The sequence below is a fragment of the Perna viridis genome, chromosome 5, assembly GCF_037379345.1.
Source record: "Perna viridis isolate PV_CMFRI_1.1 ecotype Kerala chromosome 5, ASM3737934v1, whole genome shotgun sequence".
NCBI lineage: Eukaryota > Metazoa > Mollusca > Bivalvia > Mytilida > Mytilidae > Perna > Perna viridis.
In genome coordinates this window covers 1-19,996 of record NC_142449.1, presented here as the reverse complement: position 1 = coordinate 19,996, position 19,996 = coordinate 1, and the positions used below count along the sequence as shown (strand labels likewise).

Sequence of the window (19,996 nt, the reverse complement as noted above, 5' to 3'; positions counted from 1 at the left end):
TTCGTTTACTACGAAATCCACATTGTTCATCAACCAATGACTCCGAATCTTTTATCCAATACACAAATCTATGATTTAAGATATCACAATACGTTTTACATGACACTGATAATAAAATTATACCGCGGTAAGTAAGCGATAACCGAATATCAGTACTATTTGGTTTAACAATATGATTAATAATTCCTTGTTTCCATTGAAGAGGCGACACACTATTATCAAAACAAAATGTTTATATTTTATGTAACATATCAACACTGGTAATTTTCATCAGGACTTCTGACGGAATACTGTCAATACCAGCGGCTTAACGCAACGTCAAATGTTTCACGGCTTCTTCAACTTTATAGCGTGAAATAGGTTCATTCAGACATGCAAAATCCTATACTGTGTCCTCATTTGCAGAATCCTGTATACTTTGTATCTTGATGATTTCCAAATTACAGTCGTCATACAGTGAATCGTCGGATACGTCATTCAACAATTTATGATAGTCTGATTCCCATCGTTTTAATGCACTATCGCGGTCTGTTATAATTCCACCGTTCTCATCTATTACTTCTAATAGTATTGTATATTTTCTGTCATAAGAAATTCAAATTTTACCAATATGTCTCCAAAAGTCTCTAGAATTAGGTTTTTCCAGTCCATCAAATAAAATATCCTGGAAATTAATTTGATACTATCGTTTAAATTTTCGTAAACGTTTATCAAAATCATCACGCGCAAGGCAGTATTCTTCTTTCAGTTACGCTTAATGTTTGTGTGCTGAGTACATTTAAACAACAGTTTTTTTCTTTACTATTGGCAGCATTCCATTTATCTTGTAACATGTCATTCCAAGGCTTATACATAAATTTGGTTTTACTGTTCATGGTATGAGAAGTGTTTGAACTTTTCACTGTTCCACCTAAATCCATTTCATTCATTAGAAAGTTAACAAATGTATCATACGCTTTATTTACACTTTTGTTTATTAAGAGTGCATTTTCAATGCGATGTATAGTATCTTGAAGTCTCTTAATGTGAGAATTCAAAACCTCTGCTGATAATTTTGAAGTATCAACTCAAACACGTCCATCATTCTCAATGACAGCCGCTTCATCGGGAAGAATAATTTTTATCCAAGTAGAGAATGGTCTGGACGCTTGCCAGGCACACACATGCTATGTTTCTCAATCCAATATGACATTGTATTTATTTTAAATTCCAATACTATTGGCAAACTTTCGTATGGAACTAAAACGTAGTCAACGACTGAGTTTCTTTTCTTTGACACACATGTGAAATTATTCTGGATCCCAAGGCGACCATTTAAGACACAAAAATTTACGTCTACTAAAAAGTCTAAGAATAAATCTCCTAAATGATTTTCAGTTGTATCGAGAGAGGTACAACTTAGAGCAATATCAACATCTTCAGGATGCCGTGGAGGACTACGCAAGAAAATGGATAAAACGAGAAGAAGAAGAAGACATTGATTCTGTCAAAGTGGTTAAAGGCCGTGAGATCTTTAATTTTAAAACGGGTGAAAGTTTTAAGTAGGTCAATGAGTGCCAATGCTACATTAGTTTTCAAGGACCCTGTTGTACAAAAACATTGTCTACAATACATGACAAATATGTTGTCGTACTTTCCCATTTTTTTGGATTCGCGCCTTTACAACTTTCATGTTGGACAGTTTCGATTTACGCGTACAATTGTTTAACACCATAGACTTTTGCTTCCAGCGTGGACATTTGGTCTTTCAAATCATTTTATTGTGAGTTAAACTCCCGTTTCATTTGATCGACTTCATGTTTCACTTTTCGCTCTATGAGCACTACTGCTAATACTTTTGACATGTTATTTTCCAATGTATTTATATGTTCTGTTTAGGAAATACGCATATTGTTTATACATGTACCATTTGTTTGACCAAGAACGATCACTTTGAGCTCACTCATCTCTGTATTTGAATCACAGAGTTCAGAAAGCTATTTGATCTATTGTCATTAGGTTTGAGTTTTGTGGGTGTATCTGCATCTGTATCAGATTCTAATAATCTTTTTTGGCTTACAGTACCATTAATGTTCGTACTTATAGTTTTGTTTATATTGGTCTTATCATGCACTATAGCTTTATTCACAACCTGGTTACTATGTATTAGAATAGATTCCACATAGGATCCAGCAGTTCTTGAATGCAGTGGATCGGACTCGATAATGTCAAATCCATCCATTTCTGAGCAATTATGCAATACAAATTATTATATTTATCAAGAAATGATGTATCAGCGTTAATACCACAAAAATATCTAGTTCAGCGTATTACATATTCAATTTTATCAAAAGGAATTTTCCTAAAAAAATCAGTACGTCTTCCCGATAAGTCAGTCATGCTAACTTTTCCATGCATTTCAGCTAAGGATGTTGAAGCCTAAGAGAGTGTGACAGAGTGACGTTCCGACTGATAATATATAAATTTAGCACTCAATTGCTAGCCTTTGCAGAAAAAACGTTTATTCAGTATCGAGGGGCTGGACAGGGGGATATTTAATCCACACTTCCCTTCCCCAGACCACCGCTTCCCGATCCCGAAATATCTTACGCTAAAATGTCCTACTCCAATGAGCATCCACTGGTCAAAAATGTCCTGCATTCGATGTAATTAAATAGCTTCCGGATTTTATACAGCGCTTTACTTTCCTCTGAAGCAGGTCTCGGTAGATTAGTAAGATATAGCTTCTGTTAAAAACAATATAAAAAGGCTATTCACTCCGTAAATGTTTCTCCATATACACGTACTTTCCCTTACATTTTGGGCTGTATTATAACAGATAAATCTAGGCTATTAATCAGGTCTTCAAAACATTTGTTTCTATGTATTAAGGAATAATTTGCAATAAGATGTCTTCGAACAATCTGTAGGATATTGCAAATAATCATGCAATGGTCTTGATTCTCAAACTTTGTCACTTCAGATAACATCTACATTTATACTACACTAATAGACCCTCAAAGGCAATTATGAAATGATTTACAGGTACATGTTGATCAATTCAAAATGTCTCAAACGACGTCCGTAGAAACACATTATCCTTTATTTCATGCTCCAAAATAAATTGTATTTTTAAAGCAGATTGATGTCGAAAACAAGAGATAATCTAAGACAGTCTGGACTTTGTATTATATTGTTATTTAGTACACTCGCGCCTACATGTTTTACATGTTTTCGTACTCCTACAATGTATGTTACCAAGTCATAAAAAGCTTGCCATGCAACGGATGAGGTCCGTCCATCATATACAAAGTCTAAAATCATATAAGTCAAAACCAGACCATACAAATCTATGAACTCCTACAAAAGAAAAAAACAAACAAACGAACGTGACTACAGGGGCTAATACACTAAAGTATTATTATACAGATAGCAGTGATTTACTAACTCTATATATCTATATAATAAATAGAATATTCGATTGGTAATCGTGAATAATCAAAATATGGCGACTCGTGAAAAGAACAATTCTGCACCCACATTACATATAGGCGTTCTCCGGCACTCGTGATCATATTTTGTTTATTCACTTTTTTCCAATTAATTATCCTATTATTATTGCGTCTGGATCATGATAAATACGACGTTTAGTATTTTGCTCTATATGATATAGAACACTTTAAAAAAACGTACCGATCATGTATATCCCACAAATTACACGTCTGATAAAATTAATTGGTTTTAAGTGCTGGATTACAAAGTTTAAATGTCAGGAAACAGTAAGACTATCAATAAATCTTACCTTTTATTTTCAATTAAACCAATAGATGAAAACAAGTAATAAACAACAAAACAGCGACAAAAAATTCCATCTAAACAAATCCCTTAAAACCACACCTTATTTTGATTTTAGACATATACTTTTTATACAGTGATTGAACGCATCAAATAATTTCAATAAACATGTACATTACAGTGTACCAGCTAAAAAGTAGATACAGAGAAACTGTAACATGGAGAAAAAAGCTCTTTAGGTAATTTGTGGATTAAATCAAGGGACAGCACAATATATCCCGTGTGGTAATTTCATATAATCAGACTTAGACGCGTTCCTGTTTATGGCTAAAAAAGCAAACATAAGCTTTTGAAAAGTCAAAAATTTCTTAAATTTTCACAAAAATTTAAAAAAAAAGTGCACGAACTGAAACTTGAAAAATAATATAAGCCAAATCATTTTATGACGAAATCTAACGCATGATGAATTTTAAAAATATATCGTACATTTGCAAGACTTAGATAAGGTAAATTGAACTCATCAAATTTAAAAGAAAGAGTAAGTTTTTAATTTCATTTTTATTTCTCTATTTAACATTCTTATTTATTTGTTTTAGAATTTCAAAAAAAAAAAAAAATAAATAAATAAATAAATTCATGTTCCTTCTCATTTTGATGAAGATAAAAATCAAATATCAATACTTTTTTCTCTAACTCTTTTGATTTTACTTTCCATAAAGCAAATCAATGAAGCGTAAATTAAAGTTATTTTTGCGGTTAAAAACTACTTTAGTAGTTATATACATTGATTCGAGTTTTCGACATTACTTGATATTTGATTGCAAAATTACTCTAATTGCTTAAATATAAGTCTGTAAAGTTTGTAGATGTATACAACTCTTCTCGATGAAGTAATTTTAATATTGACCTACACTTAGAAATCGATGGTAAAGGAAAACAATTGACCAAACTTTACGACAAACGTGATGACTTTTCATTCCCAATTGTCAACTTTCCTTCCTTTCATCGGTGGCAACGTCCCTTCGGCACCTGCGTATGGAGTGTTCATATCACAACTCATACGTTTTGCCAGAGCTTGCCGAAACTACGCATTTTTTTTTTGTATCGCACTAGAACTGTCTAATAGAATAGGCTTCTTGAACAGGGTTATGTTGTTACAAGATTGAAGTCATCACTACAGAAGTTTTATGGTCATCATCATGAACTCGTGGATCGTTATGGTGTATCCATAAGCACCATGACAACTGATTTGTTCAACGGGTCATAGTTTTCCTTTCCTCGTTTGTCTACCTGGCTTTTTATAAGCAACTCGGCGGGTGTTTCTAGAAAAGAAGAGGACGCTTATCCTACCGGTCCCCCTGGTCCATGCTCCCAGTTTTAAGTGAAATCCGAGTTGCTCATTTGCTTTTGTTATTTCGTATGTATGATTTTAGTTACTCTGAGTTCTTTGTTTTGTATGTCTGTTGTCCATGTCTGGTCTTTGTCCCTAGATCACATTCTTTTGATTACCGCTATAACCTTGGGTCTCTTGATTACGCTATCAAATGGTATTGACGAAATAATTCACTGAAAGCACATTTCATACACAGACTATAATAATATATACTTTACATAAGCCATAAAACTAACTGGTATTGATAAAATTAACCATGTCATACACAAGAATAATTGAATGCCTTTTAAGTATAGTTGGTAACAAGATGAAGTTACGCAAATATATATTGAGTTCAATGAACTATACACACAAAAAAAAAAGAAATACAGTAAATATCAGTAAACCTCATTTGGAAAGAAGAGAAATTGTAATCATTGCAAAACAAACAAACAAAAAAAAAACAAAAAAAACAAAAACAAAAACAAAAACAAACAAAAAACAAACAAAAAAACAAACAAAGAAAACAACCAAAAAATACAAACAAAAAACAAAAACACTTATAAATCAGGTGCAAAAGGCATGTACTAATTCCAGCGCCCTATGCCACTTGGCCAGCTCGGCTATATAAAAATATAGCTTTCGCTGGCCGGATCATTCCTCCTCGTAAGATTAATCTAGAGGTGTTACTTAGTACTCGATGTATGGTAGTACATACGGGACAGTTCATGTAGATGTCATTATGTAGGAGAGAAGATCAAATTAATGATGCATGTCACAAAAAATCAATATTATACAACGTCTCAGAATGTGACAACTCTATTTGCTACACTGCTCCATCTGATCAAATTGATACAGGAAAGATATGTATAGATCGGGATGTGGTAATTGTCGATACCTTAAGATACAAAAGTGTATCTATAATTAAATGATACATGGAAGATAAGGTTAACTTATAGAAGGGTCTGAAAAATTCCCAACGATGTTAGAACTGTCAAATTTGCAAAGTACATTTTTGGTCGTTCCCTCCGCGGGACTCAAACTCGTACCGCTGTCACATTCTGAGACGTTGTAAATATATATATTTTTCCAAGGAATAAAAGAAGTCTTAAATAAATGCCCCCTTCTTATCTTAAACATGATATCAAAATTATCCAGAAAGCAAAATCGGATAATAGCAATACTAAGGGGTGTTTCATAGATTGTTACGACAGAAATTCCAAATAAACTACCGATTGTAGATTCTGAAATGCAACGTTCAAGAACTGTATACTATTTAAAAATTTAAAATTAAGAAAAAAAGAAAACGATACTTAATTACAGAATGTTATTGATCTAATAATCAACAGAAATGCAACATTAAACTGAGCAAATGTTGGACAGGTCTGTAAAGCATTTCGGCAGCGAGTTGAAATTATATAGAATATATTGGATTCACAAAGAAATGAAGAGATGAAATCACACAAGGGCATTTATGAATGAATATAAACACTTATTTAAGAAGAATAGAAAGGGTTACTTCAGCTGCTAACATATATCAATAACGAAACAAACTAAATATCAAAAAAAAGGAGAAGCAACAAAAAGTACGACAAACATCCATCCGAAATTATAATGAAACTTAATCAAACAAAAGGAGTTCATATAAGATAATGAATGCAGATGATTTACAAAAGGTGTTAATTGCTTGCTCATATTTATTATCTGCAACACACAATGTTGTAGATTTATTTTTTTAATTTTATTTATTTGTAATTTTTTTAAGATGGGTTATAACCTTTCGTGTTTTCATTTCTTGCCATGAATATGAAAGAGTAAACATGAAACCAAGGTTCAAGCGGAAATCAAAAGAAAGTAATCCAGGGACAAGACCAAACATGGGAAACAGACATACACACCAAAGAACAATAAGTAACTAAAATAATACATACAAAGTATCAAATGCAAATGGGCAACTCGGACTCCACTAAAAACTGGGAGCATGGACCAGGTACACCGATAGGGTAGTTACCTTTTGTGGCTTGCTTGTTATTCATTATTATTTTGTATTATTTCGATATCATTTGCTAATTGTGGTCAACTTTGGTATATATTATTATATAAATCTCATACCCTCTTCAAGGTTTTTTTTTTGTCATTTCAATTCATTTTTATGGTTGAATCCATTACTTCTTTAATGATATTTATTTCAGTATGGTTTATTATGAACCAAAAATACTGTCATCTCCTGTCCAAGGTCGTGATCAGTGTTAATAAAATTGTATTCGGTTGTCTTAGCCTGCCCTAAATTGTTACAAATCAAATAAGCTTTATTTTAAGTGGACAAGTTCATTACAAGAATACAAAATAAGCTCTAGAGAACTTTTATAACCGACATAAGGTACATAAATAGCTATACAGTGCATGCCTACATGTAATATACATTCACAAAGCAATAAGACAAACAGTTATAATAAGACAGACACATGCAGCGTAACCACATAGATAACAATTTTTAAAAGAGCAAATCAATTATTGGAACGAAAAGCAAAACAGACAGTCAACAAAACAAAATAAAATCAACTAACATATGGTTTCGGGGTCGCTGCTACACGCATGGATTAACAGTCGCTACAAGCAATACAAGAACATTTTTCCCTCCCAGCTTGAAATCATGGCATTGAACTGATTGAAGTTTGAGCACTGCCTGAAAGTTTTCGTTCAGAGGAAGCACAATATGTACTTTATGTTGCCACCAATTATAATACATTTAGGAATACGACAACCTGACACCATGATTAAATCACCACATAACTCTTTCAATCTCAAAGCATCACCATTCTCCAGTTGATCATCCCAGACCAATATTTGATTCCATAACATCTTGATGAATAACTTAGCCTTCAAACTCACAGGTGTGAAAAATCCAAGTGGATCAAAAATGAAAGATGGAAGATAATCTCTGAAGTACCTCTCTTGTAGTAATTGGAACCATCTTGTTTTCTCTGTTAATTTTACTCACTGTTAAATTATCATCAGTTATTGTCCATGTCAAGCCTAAAATGTTCATTTTATCTCCCTTCACTTTATCGTCCTTTGGAATGCAATCCATGAATGCATGTGAGTTTGAGGCCCATTCTCGCAGGTTCATTGACATAAAACTGAATATTTGTTTGGCAGTCTTTTGATTTCTGGTCTATCTTTGGTATATATTATTATAAAATCTCATATCCTCTTCAAGGTTTTTTTTTGTCATATCAATTCATTTTAATGGTTGAATCCATTAGTTCTTTAATGCTATTTATTTCAGTATGGTTTTAACATGAAGCAAAAATACTGTCTGTCAAAGGAACAGTGATTGTAGACTTGTTGTCTACTGTAAGTTTCTGATAAATGACTGTGGAAAAACGACGAAATGCTATCATGAATTAAGACAGGTGTTGACAAGAGTTCACAGAAACTTCTCTTCACCGAACATGTACTGTCATCTCCTGTCCTGTCCTGTCCTGTCCAAGATCGTGATAGGTGTTAATAGAATTGTGTCCGGTTGTTTTCTGGTCTACCTTTGGTCCCCAGATGGGAACCTTACCACGCTCACATCTAGTGTGGATAGTACCCCGACAATTCCAACTAAGAATAATCAAACCATGTTCCATCACTTTAAATGATATATTTGTCTACAACGATGAAAATTTGTAAATTAAGTTGTAAATTAACAAACTTAATATATGGATTAGAATGCAACTTATGCGGTCTTATATACGTCGTGGAACACAAGAACAATTAAACAAAAGGATGTGCGGTCATCGTTCGGGAATAAATACCATCAAATTCCCTGCAGTTTATCAACATTTTAATCAACAAGATCATTCAATCATCTCTATGAAAGTTCGTATTTTAGAACAAAAATTACCATCCTACGAACAGTCCCGTTCTAAGTTAAAACTATTGTGGGCAAAGATAGGAGTACTGGATACGCAGACTAGGTACTGCAATACCTTAAGGATGCAATGACAACATCAAAAGTATAGGAAACCTTTCAAGTCAGTATAACATTAGCATAAATGTGATGAATTTATTTGACAAAGCTCCAAGACGGGGAAGATGTCACGGCCATCGCCACTATACGTCACCTTAGTTACATGATTTTTCAATAGATACTCTCCTTCCTCTCATACAAAAATCTTTTGGACTTCATCACATTAGAACCAAACTCTATTCTATATCTCTCAATCTACTACATTCCCTTTACAAAACAAGTCTTGAAACTCCTGTTCCTGACCCTACCTCATCATTATGGAGACTTGTTGCCATCATTTTAGATATTGGTTTCGACCGACTTTTCAAACCAGTTTGTGTGAAAGGTCAAGATGAAGAAGAACGATCATTTCTACCAATACCGTTTGTCAACAAAGGTATATATGCAATTAATTTGCCTAACATCCTCCATCACAAAAAGGTTACCAACAAAATTCCCTCATATTTCATAGACAAATCATACCAATTATTTCATATTCCTATACTTCACAGGGTTATGTTGCTGAAGGATTGGAGTCATCGCTACGGAGGTTGTGTGTCCGTCTGCACCGTGGGGGCTGATTTGTTAAACGGGTCATGGTTTTCCTTTCCTCGTTTGTCTACCCCGGACTTGACTTTTTATGAGCAACTCGGCGGGTGTTTCTAGAAAAGCAGAGGACGCTTACCCTACAGGTGCACCTGGTCCATGCTCCCAGTTTTTAGTGAAGTCCGATTTGCTTATTTGCTTTTGTTACTTTGTGTGTATGATTTTGGTTGATTTATGTTCTTTTTTGTCTGTTTTCCATGTCTGGTCTTTGTCCCTGGATTATATTATATTGATTACCGCTATAACTTTGGTTCCTTTGATCACTCTAAAACAGATCTTGTAAAATATATATTACACCACCGTAGCAGCTGGTACTGCAATGGTCCTGAACAGGCATTTTAAACAAAACGGTGGGTTTAATATAGGTTTTACAGCGCTAAACATCGTCTTTCTTTACGGCGTGAATATACTAGTGGTGATTAAATAGCATACGGATGCTTTGGCGTCATAATCGGTAAATTAGCGGCCACATCAGTACAAAGAACAATTTACAAAAAAAAAAAAACAATCATTACTCATTATTTTAGCAGAAACTGAGTATTTTTCAATATGAATTGCATAAAATGCGGAAATATACATCATGTGCATCAGGGTGAGCTTTTCCAAATCTGCTGGCCACACCCGTCATGATGCAAATAAGTATAATCGGTAAAAGTCTAGCTACAATGATGCGGCTCCTCACAAGAATCACAAATGTATCTCGTCAAAAATATGTTCATATCCGGGCGATATCTTTTAATTCAACAAGGTTTCATGATTTAAATAAATTAAGTAATGCGAAAATAGAAGATAGTATTCGAATTCGACAAATTAAGTTACTATTAAAAGACACCATAAAAATAGAGTTAAACCAATTCTATATCTGAAAATGTTGGGATTTGATCTTGAACTTGATTTAACATAGTAATAAATCATACGAAACAATTAACATCTCCCCAAAAATATACTTGAAAGATATCAAAGTGAATGAAAATTATCTCTGTGTAATTTTAACACTACAGTAGTGTGATTATAATTGAAATTGTGCAGCTTATCTGGAATGTCCTGCTTCTTGCAAGTCAACCGCCCTGCTGACTTATGAAGCTTTGGCTTGGCGATTGAAAACTACAATAACAAATGAAGTTCGTCAGTAATTCTGTAAATAGATAATCTATAACAATTAACCAAGCCAAAGTTACGATGGTAAAACTTTCGGAGTAACGAATTGATTCCGTTCTTTTTTGTGAGAGGAAAAGTGGCATTTGGACAACAATTTCTTTCAAAAGGTGTGAGCTATGAGATGAAAATTCCTTAGGCTGTGGAAGCTTGAAAGTTATCGCATAGAAATTAATAGTTAATATTGGGGAAACAAGTCGTCATATTTGACGTAGAGTTCTATTTGTAAAGGTAATTGGGGTTGAACATACAGACAAAGCGATTACAGTGTAAAACATTTTGTAATATAATAAAGTTTATTGTCTTAATAATTTGCGATTCTGCATATAATTATACATTCAGATATATTTCGTAATAACCAACCCATTAGATAGATTTTCAAAAATAGTTTATCTTATAAAAGGGTTAAATGAGAGATTGTCAGAATCGCAATGATACCTTTTTGGTATAAATCGCAATTTTAAACCTCTTCTTTTCATTGAATGCGTTTTACAACAAATTCAAGCTGTTTTAAGGAAACTCTCATTTCGCTGTCGAAAGAAAATATTTCCGGCTCAACAGCAAAATATTTGAAACCAAGACCTTTAGCTAAGCCAAGGTAGCAAGGCCGTTTGTTCTTTCCAGTTTAGTTTCAATCGTTCAATAGGTAAAAATTCAAAAACTGTTGTATTGATTGGAGCAAATATCATATTAGACATACCTCCTCCATGTGGGCCAATAATAATACGTGCTGACGAAAAATGTTTCCGGTTAGGTTTCCAGTTGTTTGTTAAATTGACAATTTTAAGATTAGGCCAAAACTTCCTTAATAAAACCAATACGTTATGTTCATTTCTCACTGATCTTGGTTTTCCTTTTGTTCGAGGTAGGTATAATACATCATACCCTGCTTTATTATGTGAGCCGAGAGATTGTAAACAACCAGGTGGTACTATTCCCATTTTGTAAACAGAATCACCGAAAAAAAGACAAATAAATGCCCCTAAACTGTGCATTTGAGTTTAGATTCTTAAACCTTCTATTAGGGAGGCTGCACACAACTTGAATAAGTTCCCTTTGCAGTGTGTTGTACACTAATATGTTTATCCTTTTATTTATCTGTAGCCATTTGCAAACAAGACGTGCTTTTGGTAAAGTATCGAAAAATATATGCTAAAAAAAGTTTTTCCATATTTGAATGAATGTAAAAACAAAATCGTCATGATAAATCTGTTTTATTTGATTCGTCTTTTTCACGTTAGTCCAGTACCATTTTCCAAAATGAAAGGTATGTGACCCATTGAACACAAGTCCACTTGGAAACAATATTGTTGCTTCACTTGCATAAACAACATTAAACGTTGAAGGTGTCAGCCATTCAAATGTATTTTATCGAATTGTTTTATTACCAAAATTTAGTACAAATTCTTTTACTGTTTGGGAGTTTCTGTGTATGTAAATGCTTTCATTGCCTCTGTAAATCATCATCGTACGTTTTTGTAAGACAACATTGATTATTTTGTCATATGTACTAATTGAAAAAAATAAGAAAGAAATACTACTTATAAGACAAAGTATTTATTTTAGTTTTTTATGACACAAAAATAGTTTGTGTGTAAACGACTCGAACATTATTGTAAGTTTAATTGCCTCATTGTATCTATATTTTCATTAAAGTTAAATTTGCATGAATGATTTTGTTCACGAAACGATTCCATACACGTCATTGTAACGTACGCGCATATAAATACACATTTTAAAGTATGTTCATTTTTTGTAAGTTAATTTAAATGCTTAATCAAACAATTCCTTATCCAGCCAAAAATTTCAAACCTACTACAAATGTTTCCAAAGGTTCGAATACAAGCCAAGAGTCTTCCGGTTTGGGTTATTTTATTAATGTCACACGAAAACTATTAATATTCAATAAGCAATTTTTGAAGTATAAAGATTAAGTTACAATGTAGATTGTACCATGAGAAATTATTAGAATAAACTTTGGAGGTAAGCTATATTTAAACAATTTATAATGGTCTTTACACGCGAATTATCTTTAAAGGATCAATTCAAATTATGCCAAAACCTCATTAAAATCGTTCCTTATCATACCATTTTATTTTATGAGGGCGTCATTTACGTTCATTTATTTTATACAAAGCCATATATTATTGAAAATTTCCTTACACAGATTTATTCATAACATTCAAAATTTGAAGAATAGATATTGTTTCCTCTGATACATAATAATACTTATTATTGTAATTTATATATACACATCGGTGATTTAAAGTCTAGACTTTATCTGTAAATAAATCTTGGCTCGCATTTCGTAGCATGTCCATGTGGTGATGGGTAGATATTTGTTTTTTTAGAAGTGCTACATCTCAAGTTTGTCTACCCCGGACTTGACTTTTTATGAGCAACTCGGCGGATTTTTCTAGAAAAGCAGAGGACGCTTACCCTACCGGTGCAGCTGGTCCATGCTCCCAGTTTTTGGTGGAGTTCGAGTTGCTCATTTGCTTTTGTTACTTTGTATGTATGATTTTAGTTACTGTATGTTCTTTGTTGCGTATGTCTGTATTCCATGTCGGGTCTTTGTCCCTGAATTACATTCTTTTAATTACCGCTATAACCTTGGTTCCCTTGATTACTCTTTCACACCACTGGGTCGATACCTCTGCTGGTGGATTTTGTCCCCGAGGGTATCATCAACCCAGTAATACATTTTTTTTTATTAATGGTTTTAACAGGAGGAATGAAAGAACAACTGACTCGGACGTCGCCCAGTATAAAAAAGTCCGAACCTGACAGCAGATCGGACACTCTGTTGTCTTATAAGTATGTGGTGACCCCAGATGGGAATTTTAGCACACTCACATCTGGTATGGAAATTGCCCCGACCAATTCAACTAAAAGTACCCGATCACACGTTCAGTCTGCAGACCATCTATTCCAGTACAAACAATCTGACTACTTCAAAATTATCAAATCATGTTCCATCACTTTAAATGATATATTTGACTACAACGATGACGAATCACATTGTGCCATATCAAAAATATGGTATTAAAAATTGCAAAACATGCAACATTCTTATAACAGACCCTTACTTCTTCAGTTCCCTTACAAACAAAGCCTTCCATAAAAGAAGTCAGGATGACTTAAGTTGCAAATCAACAAACTTAATATATGGATTAGAATGCAACGTATATGGTTTAGTATATGTCGGAGAAACGCAAGAACGATTAAACAAAAGAATGTGCGGTCATCGTCCGGGAATTAACACCACCAAATTCCCAAAAGTTTATCGGGAACACTTTAATGAACAAGATCATTCAATCCTCTCCATGAAAGTTCGTGTTTTAGAAAAAAAATTACCATCCTACGAACAGTCCCGTTCTAAGTAAAAACTATCGTATGGGAAAAGAGGAGTACTGGATATGCAGACTAGGTACTACAATACCTTAAGGATGCAATAACAACATCAAAAGTATATGAAACCTTTCAAGCCAATATAACAGTAGCATAAATGTGATGAATTTAAATGACAAAACTCCAAGACGGGAAAGGAGTCATGGCCATCGCCACTTTACGTTACCTAAGTTACATGATGTCTCCATAGATGGCCTCCTTCCTTTCATACAAAAACCTCTTGGACTTCATCACATTAGAACCAAACTTTATTCTATACCTCTCACTCTACTACACTCCCTTTACAAAACAAGTCTTAACACTCCTGTTTCTGACCCTACCTCGTCATTATACAGACTTGTTCCCATCATTTTGAATATTCGTTTCCAAAGACTCTTTAAACCAGTTTGTGTGAAAAGTCAAGATGAAGACAAACGATCACTTCTTCCACTACCGTTTGTCAACAAAGGTATAGATGCAATTAATTAATTAAACATCACAAAAACGTTACCAACAAATTCCCCCATATTTCAAAGACAAATCCACACTAATTATTTCATATTCCTATACTTCACCCATTGCATCCAAACTTTTTCAATTATAAAAGGCCATTGCAGAACCTCGAGATGAAGAAAAACGATCACTTCTTCCACTACCGTTTGTCAACAAAGGTTATAGCGGTAATCAAAAGAATGCAATCCAGGGACAGAGACCAGGCATGGAAAACAGACATACACAACAAAGAACATAAAGTAACTAAAATCATACATACAAAGTAATAAAAGCAAATGAGCAACTCGGAATCCACTAAAAACTGCGAGCATGGCCCAGGTGCACCGGTAGTGTAAGAGTCCTCTGCTTTTCCAGAAACACCGGCCCAATTGTTCATAAACAATTAAGTCCGGGGTAGACAAACCAGGACAAGAAAAGTATGACCTGTTGAATAAATCAGTTTTCATGGTGAAAGATGGATACACCATAACGATCTAGGAGTTCATGATGACGACCATAAAACTTCCGTAGTGATGACTTCAATCTTGTAGCAACATAACCCTGTTCCAGAAGCCTATTTGTTACAGTTCTAGCGCGATACAAAAAGTCTGCGTAGTTTCGGCAAGCTCTGGCAGAACGTATGAGTTGTTTTAATTGGGAAATGTAAATGGATCTTTCTGAAAGTTTCGGCATAGGCCCATCTCATCATGCTGAACAAGTTTTACTCCCAGTCAGATTTAATCCAAACCTAGATGTTTTTGAGAAATTTACAAAATTCTGTAATTTGACCCCTATGGTATATCTTTAGCAACATCTGTCATGTTTTTCGCCCAATCTAAAGTCCCCACATACAGATTATCAAAGACATTGTAAGAAACAGCTACACTAAGTTTTATGACAATCAATGAAGAATTCAATAGAGAAGATTTCCAAATTTGGAAATGTACAATTGGGGACAAGATCCATTTCAAGAACAATAACTCAAACATCCGTCAACAGATTTTTCGAAAAATATCTCAGATGTCAACTTAACCAAACCGTTTTTTTTTAGATATTGGCAAAATTCTGTAATTTGAACTAATGGTATATTTTTTACCTAACGCGGCCATGTTTATTTACAAGTCAAAAATATCAATAGCGATTTTGCGCAGAAAGCTCTAAGGAAAAATCATGCCAACCTCCAGTCAATTTTGTTTTCGGAGAAAAAGATAATTTTCAAAATAAAATAACATTAAAACCTACAATTTTTCAACTCATTATACTTCTATTCCCCATACTCAGTTAAAATCCCGACACAAAAACATTGCACATCCTTGTTACGTATGTTTTTTTTTTTTTATTATTGGCGACCATATTTTTTTACGCCTAAACAACCAGGTCATTTTGTGCATGATATCTGAGAAATATTTATCTCAATAGCTCACATGGTCCCGTGGGTCTACTGAGCAAAAATCGGGAAAAATATATAGGAATATCAAAACTGGAAGGATAATATACATACACAAAATAGAATACATAATAAAAATGTAAGAAAAAAATGAAAATAAGAAAAAGCAAAACAAGACATGATGTACTTACAATATAAACCTCCACAAAAAAAGAAACAAAAACAAACAAACAAAAACAGGCCAGCACGTATGACTGAATCCGTAAGATTGTTTTGGGTTTCATGAAAGGTATTTCTTTAGAAATCGTACGACAAAAACTATCATAACCAAACGAGCAAAGGATATAGATTACTTCGATTGACCATTATAGACATTACCTATATATCTAAAGTTGTCATTGAAAACTTTAAATCCAACTATTATGCTGCACCTGTGTTATAGGAAAGCTGCAGCCTGCCATGTGGTGTCAGGGTTTCCTCGTCGTTAATTGAAGACCAATGGATGGCCATGGGCTGCCATTTTTATCTCGGTGGGATTGTTGACTCTTTAATATATTCACCATACTTATTCTCGTTATGATTGTGCTGTCCATGTACTACATGTTATAGGTACAAATTATGTGTTTGTTATCATTGTAGCATTAGGACGACGAGAGACTTGCAATTGCAAAAATATCGCAATGGACAAATTATTTCTTAAACCCGGATGAGCATCTGCTAAGAAATAGAAGCGGAAGTTACAATATCTAGTTCATGTCGCCACTTTGCAATACGTCAAAAATTAAATTCACTATACAGAATTAAAATTGGTGTCACATACAGTTCTTTCATCATGTTTCTCTCCCAACAAAAAAATACTTACATGAACAAAATGTATAAAAACGAGTATATTTCAAACGAATTAAAAGACCACTAGCATAACATATGCCGACAGGGGGAAGAGGGGGAGGGGGAATTAGCTTTAGTATACGGGATATTTATTTTTATGCGTCATTTTTCAAAAGAATTTATGCATAAAATTACGTCCGTTTTTTTTCTTGGTTTGTTTTGTTTGTTAAAGTTTAAAGTTCGAGCAGCAATATTTCAGCTATATTCAGGCGATGAACATGAAATGGATGATAAAATGAACATGAAATGATGATAAAATAAAAAATGGAATGGGACACAAGGACAATACGGCCGACAAATTTTGATTGCCACTGGAAACAGGGAGAGGTGGGTAGGGTCAGGCATTTTAGCCTCCTGTGGTGGCGCCCTATGGTTCCTACGCCGGGGGAATAGCACAGTAGGGTTTTTTAACGTGCGAGGAACGTGGCATCTTTCCGAACACGGTGCACCACTATGGTTTGCGGTCAGGTTTTCCATAGTTTAGCCTGACAACCCCAGCAGGTACCTCATTCCACCACCCGGGGCACACATTCCAGTTGTTCTGTGGGTAGAGCGCCGTAGCCCCCGGCTAGGGTCCTGAGCACTATTTAGTCGCCTTTTACGACAAGCAAAGCGCTACTGCAGGCATATTCTTTTGACACCCGGGCTATGGTTACTCAGACTTCCGAGGAGCTATGGAAAATGTTGCGAATGGTAATCAAATGTTCCTCCAGGATACAAACAGTAATAAAAAAAACACGCACAATCTAGGGATAAATGATAGTCAAAGGGAATAGACACACGAACAAAATATCAAAAGAACCAAAATGAACACGCGAAAAAGAACGACACGGACTCCAATAAAACAGGAAACCTGGACTAGATGCACAAATAGTGAAACCCAGTCTGCTGTTTCTGGTAACATCTGCCGAGGTGCTAAAAATGTCGAATTATTGAGAATAGTTCCTCAAAGCAGTGGTTACTGATAATAGGTAGTTTTCTGTGTATAAATGATAAGGATTTTTAGGAAACTCTATGGATGTTTATACAGAAATCCCAGTGAGTTATAAAGCATCCATTTGTGAAAGAATCAATAACATAAAACTTCTATTAACAGACAAACAACTTCGCCTTATTAAAGATGGGTTCTATAAAGTTGTTAACTTGTCCAACACAAAAGGAGCTGTTAAAACTGTGCAGAGGAGAACACCATCTTTAATATGATAAGTATGAAGGTAAATATAATAGCATTTCGACGCTTACCCTACATGATCCAGGCTCCCAGCATTTAGTTGCTCATTTACTTTTGTCACTTTGTATGTATTATTTTGGTTACTTTATGTTCTTTGATGTGCGTTTCTGTTTTCCATTCCTGGTCTTTGTCTCTGCATTACATTCTTTTGATTTCTGCTAGAATCTTGGTTCCCTTAATTACTCTTTTCTATTTGCAGAAAAAACGTACAGATAACGTTTAAATTGAAAATTGTCTATTACCTAAGCCCGTCATTATTCCGATAACAATAATAAAATGCAACTTTTTACAAATGCGCGGAATACTTGTCATTACCACTGCTCTCTGATGTAAGCTTTTCTACACTATATTTATTCTCTGATAAATTCCTACAATTACATGTATACGTGTATACCAGACCAACTTACTTTGGTGGTTGAATTGTGGAAAGGAAAGTCACAGGTTTTCTGTCGCCGTACTTTAATGCCATCATTTGTCCACTCTGTCTGACACACGATTCTTTTTCCCGGATTAACCTTTATTGAGCAACATTATTTAGGCATTCCGTTTCTGTAACCCCTTGCCTGTAATCCCAGTCAAGTATGTGTCATTATTTTAAATAAATGCAGACTAGAGAAAGCATTTTCCACTACAATAAAGTTGTGTTTTTCAAAAACAAAAGGGGTTGCACATTCTGGAACGACCTCGTATTCCATTCCATTTACGGTTGTGATCATTTCTAACTTCTCTTCAATTCTGTCAGAATCTGTAAGGAAAACTGTTCTACGACAGCAGATAGAACAGAAATCCTAACAGGGTCTGACAGAGGCTGTTTTGGGTCAGAACACATTTTTTCCTAGTTCCTGGCAGATCCTGATAAAAACTTCCCTGGATCGCGACAAAGAAAACACAATCACTCGGTGGTTCATTTTCGTCGTTCAAGACCCAGACACTCATCGATCATCGTTCAAAAATATCATCGTTTATTTTTTACATTCAGTTATAGACCTGTAATCAAATTTAATTTATTCATAAAAAAATAATCAAACGTCTGTGATTCTGTTCTAAGTTTAAAAAACGGTAGCCGATAATTTTCAGTTGTAAGGTAATTCCCACGAACTTCAAGATTGAAAAAGTAATTTTTCAGTGAAAGTACATTTAAAAAGCATGAGGGTCTCACATCATTCTATGAAATGTTAAAATTGATAATTTCAGCATTAAATGGTAAACTGCTACCTTTATATTTTGCTCAAAATTCTTTAAAATTAAATTTTAAACAGTCTAAACTTACTGTATGAAATGTAAAAATTGTAAGTTCAAATGTCATACTGGTAACTGTGACAGATAATTTCAATCAAAATTCTTAAAATTGGCATATGTTCGCAACATTTATGAGTGCAAACACTTAATTTCCATAAGGGTCTGAATTCATTTACTAAAATGCTAAATTTTTCAATATAACTATCATGTGGGTGGCCGCAACATATAAATATGAGTCAAAATTACTTAAAAAATTAATATTCTAGCAAGATGTATGAGTGCGAGCACTTTTTTTTCCATAAGGGTCTAAAAGTATTTACTAAAATACTACATTTTTCATTATAACTATCAAATGAGGGAGTGGGACACATATATTTCAGTCACAATTCTTCAGAAATATCATATTCATGCAAAATGTATGAATGTGAACACTTAAGTTTCTGACAGTATAGAACTGTTCTATGA

The 19,996-nt window shown here is 34.1% G+C and overlaps 3 long non-coding RNA genes across 3 annotated transcripts; 1 reads left to right on the top strand and 2 right to left on the bottom strand.

Moving 5' to 3' along the window:
- Positions 1-1,624: 1,624 nt before the first annotated feature.
- Positions 1,625-4,364, bottom strand: LOC148615484 (uncharacterized). The gene is made up of 2 exons (XR_015921990.1): positions 3,782-4,364; positions 1,625-3,339 (listed from the first exon to the last, which is right to left on the bottom strand). It is a non-coding gene; the product is annotated as an uncharacterized LOC148615484 (long non-coding RNA).
- A 1,348-nt stretch (positions 4,365-5,712) lies between these two features.
- Positions 5,713-12,509, bottom strand: LOC148615483 (uncharacterized). Its single transcript, XR_015921948.1, has 2 exons — positions 11,605-12,509; positions 5,713-8,802 (listed from the first exon to the last, which is right to left on the bottom strand). It is a non-coding gene; the product is annotated as an uncharacterized LOC148615483 (long non-coding RNA).
- Positions 12,510-12,750: 241 nt separating this feature from the next.
- On the top strand, positions 12,751-17,179 carry LOC148615482 (uncharacterized). Its single transcript, XR_015921991.1, has 2 exons — positions 12,751-12,887; positions 13,634-17,179. It is a non-coding gene; the product is annotated as an uncharacterized LOC148615482 (long non-coding RNA).
- The last annotated feature ends 2,817 nt before the right edge of the window (positions 17,180-19,996 follow it).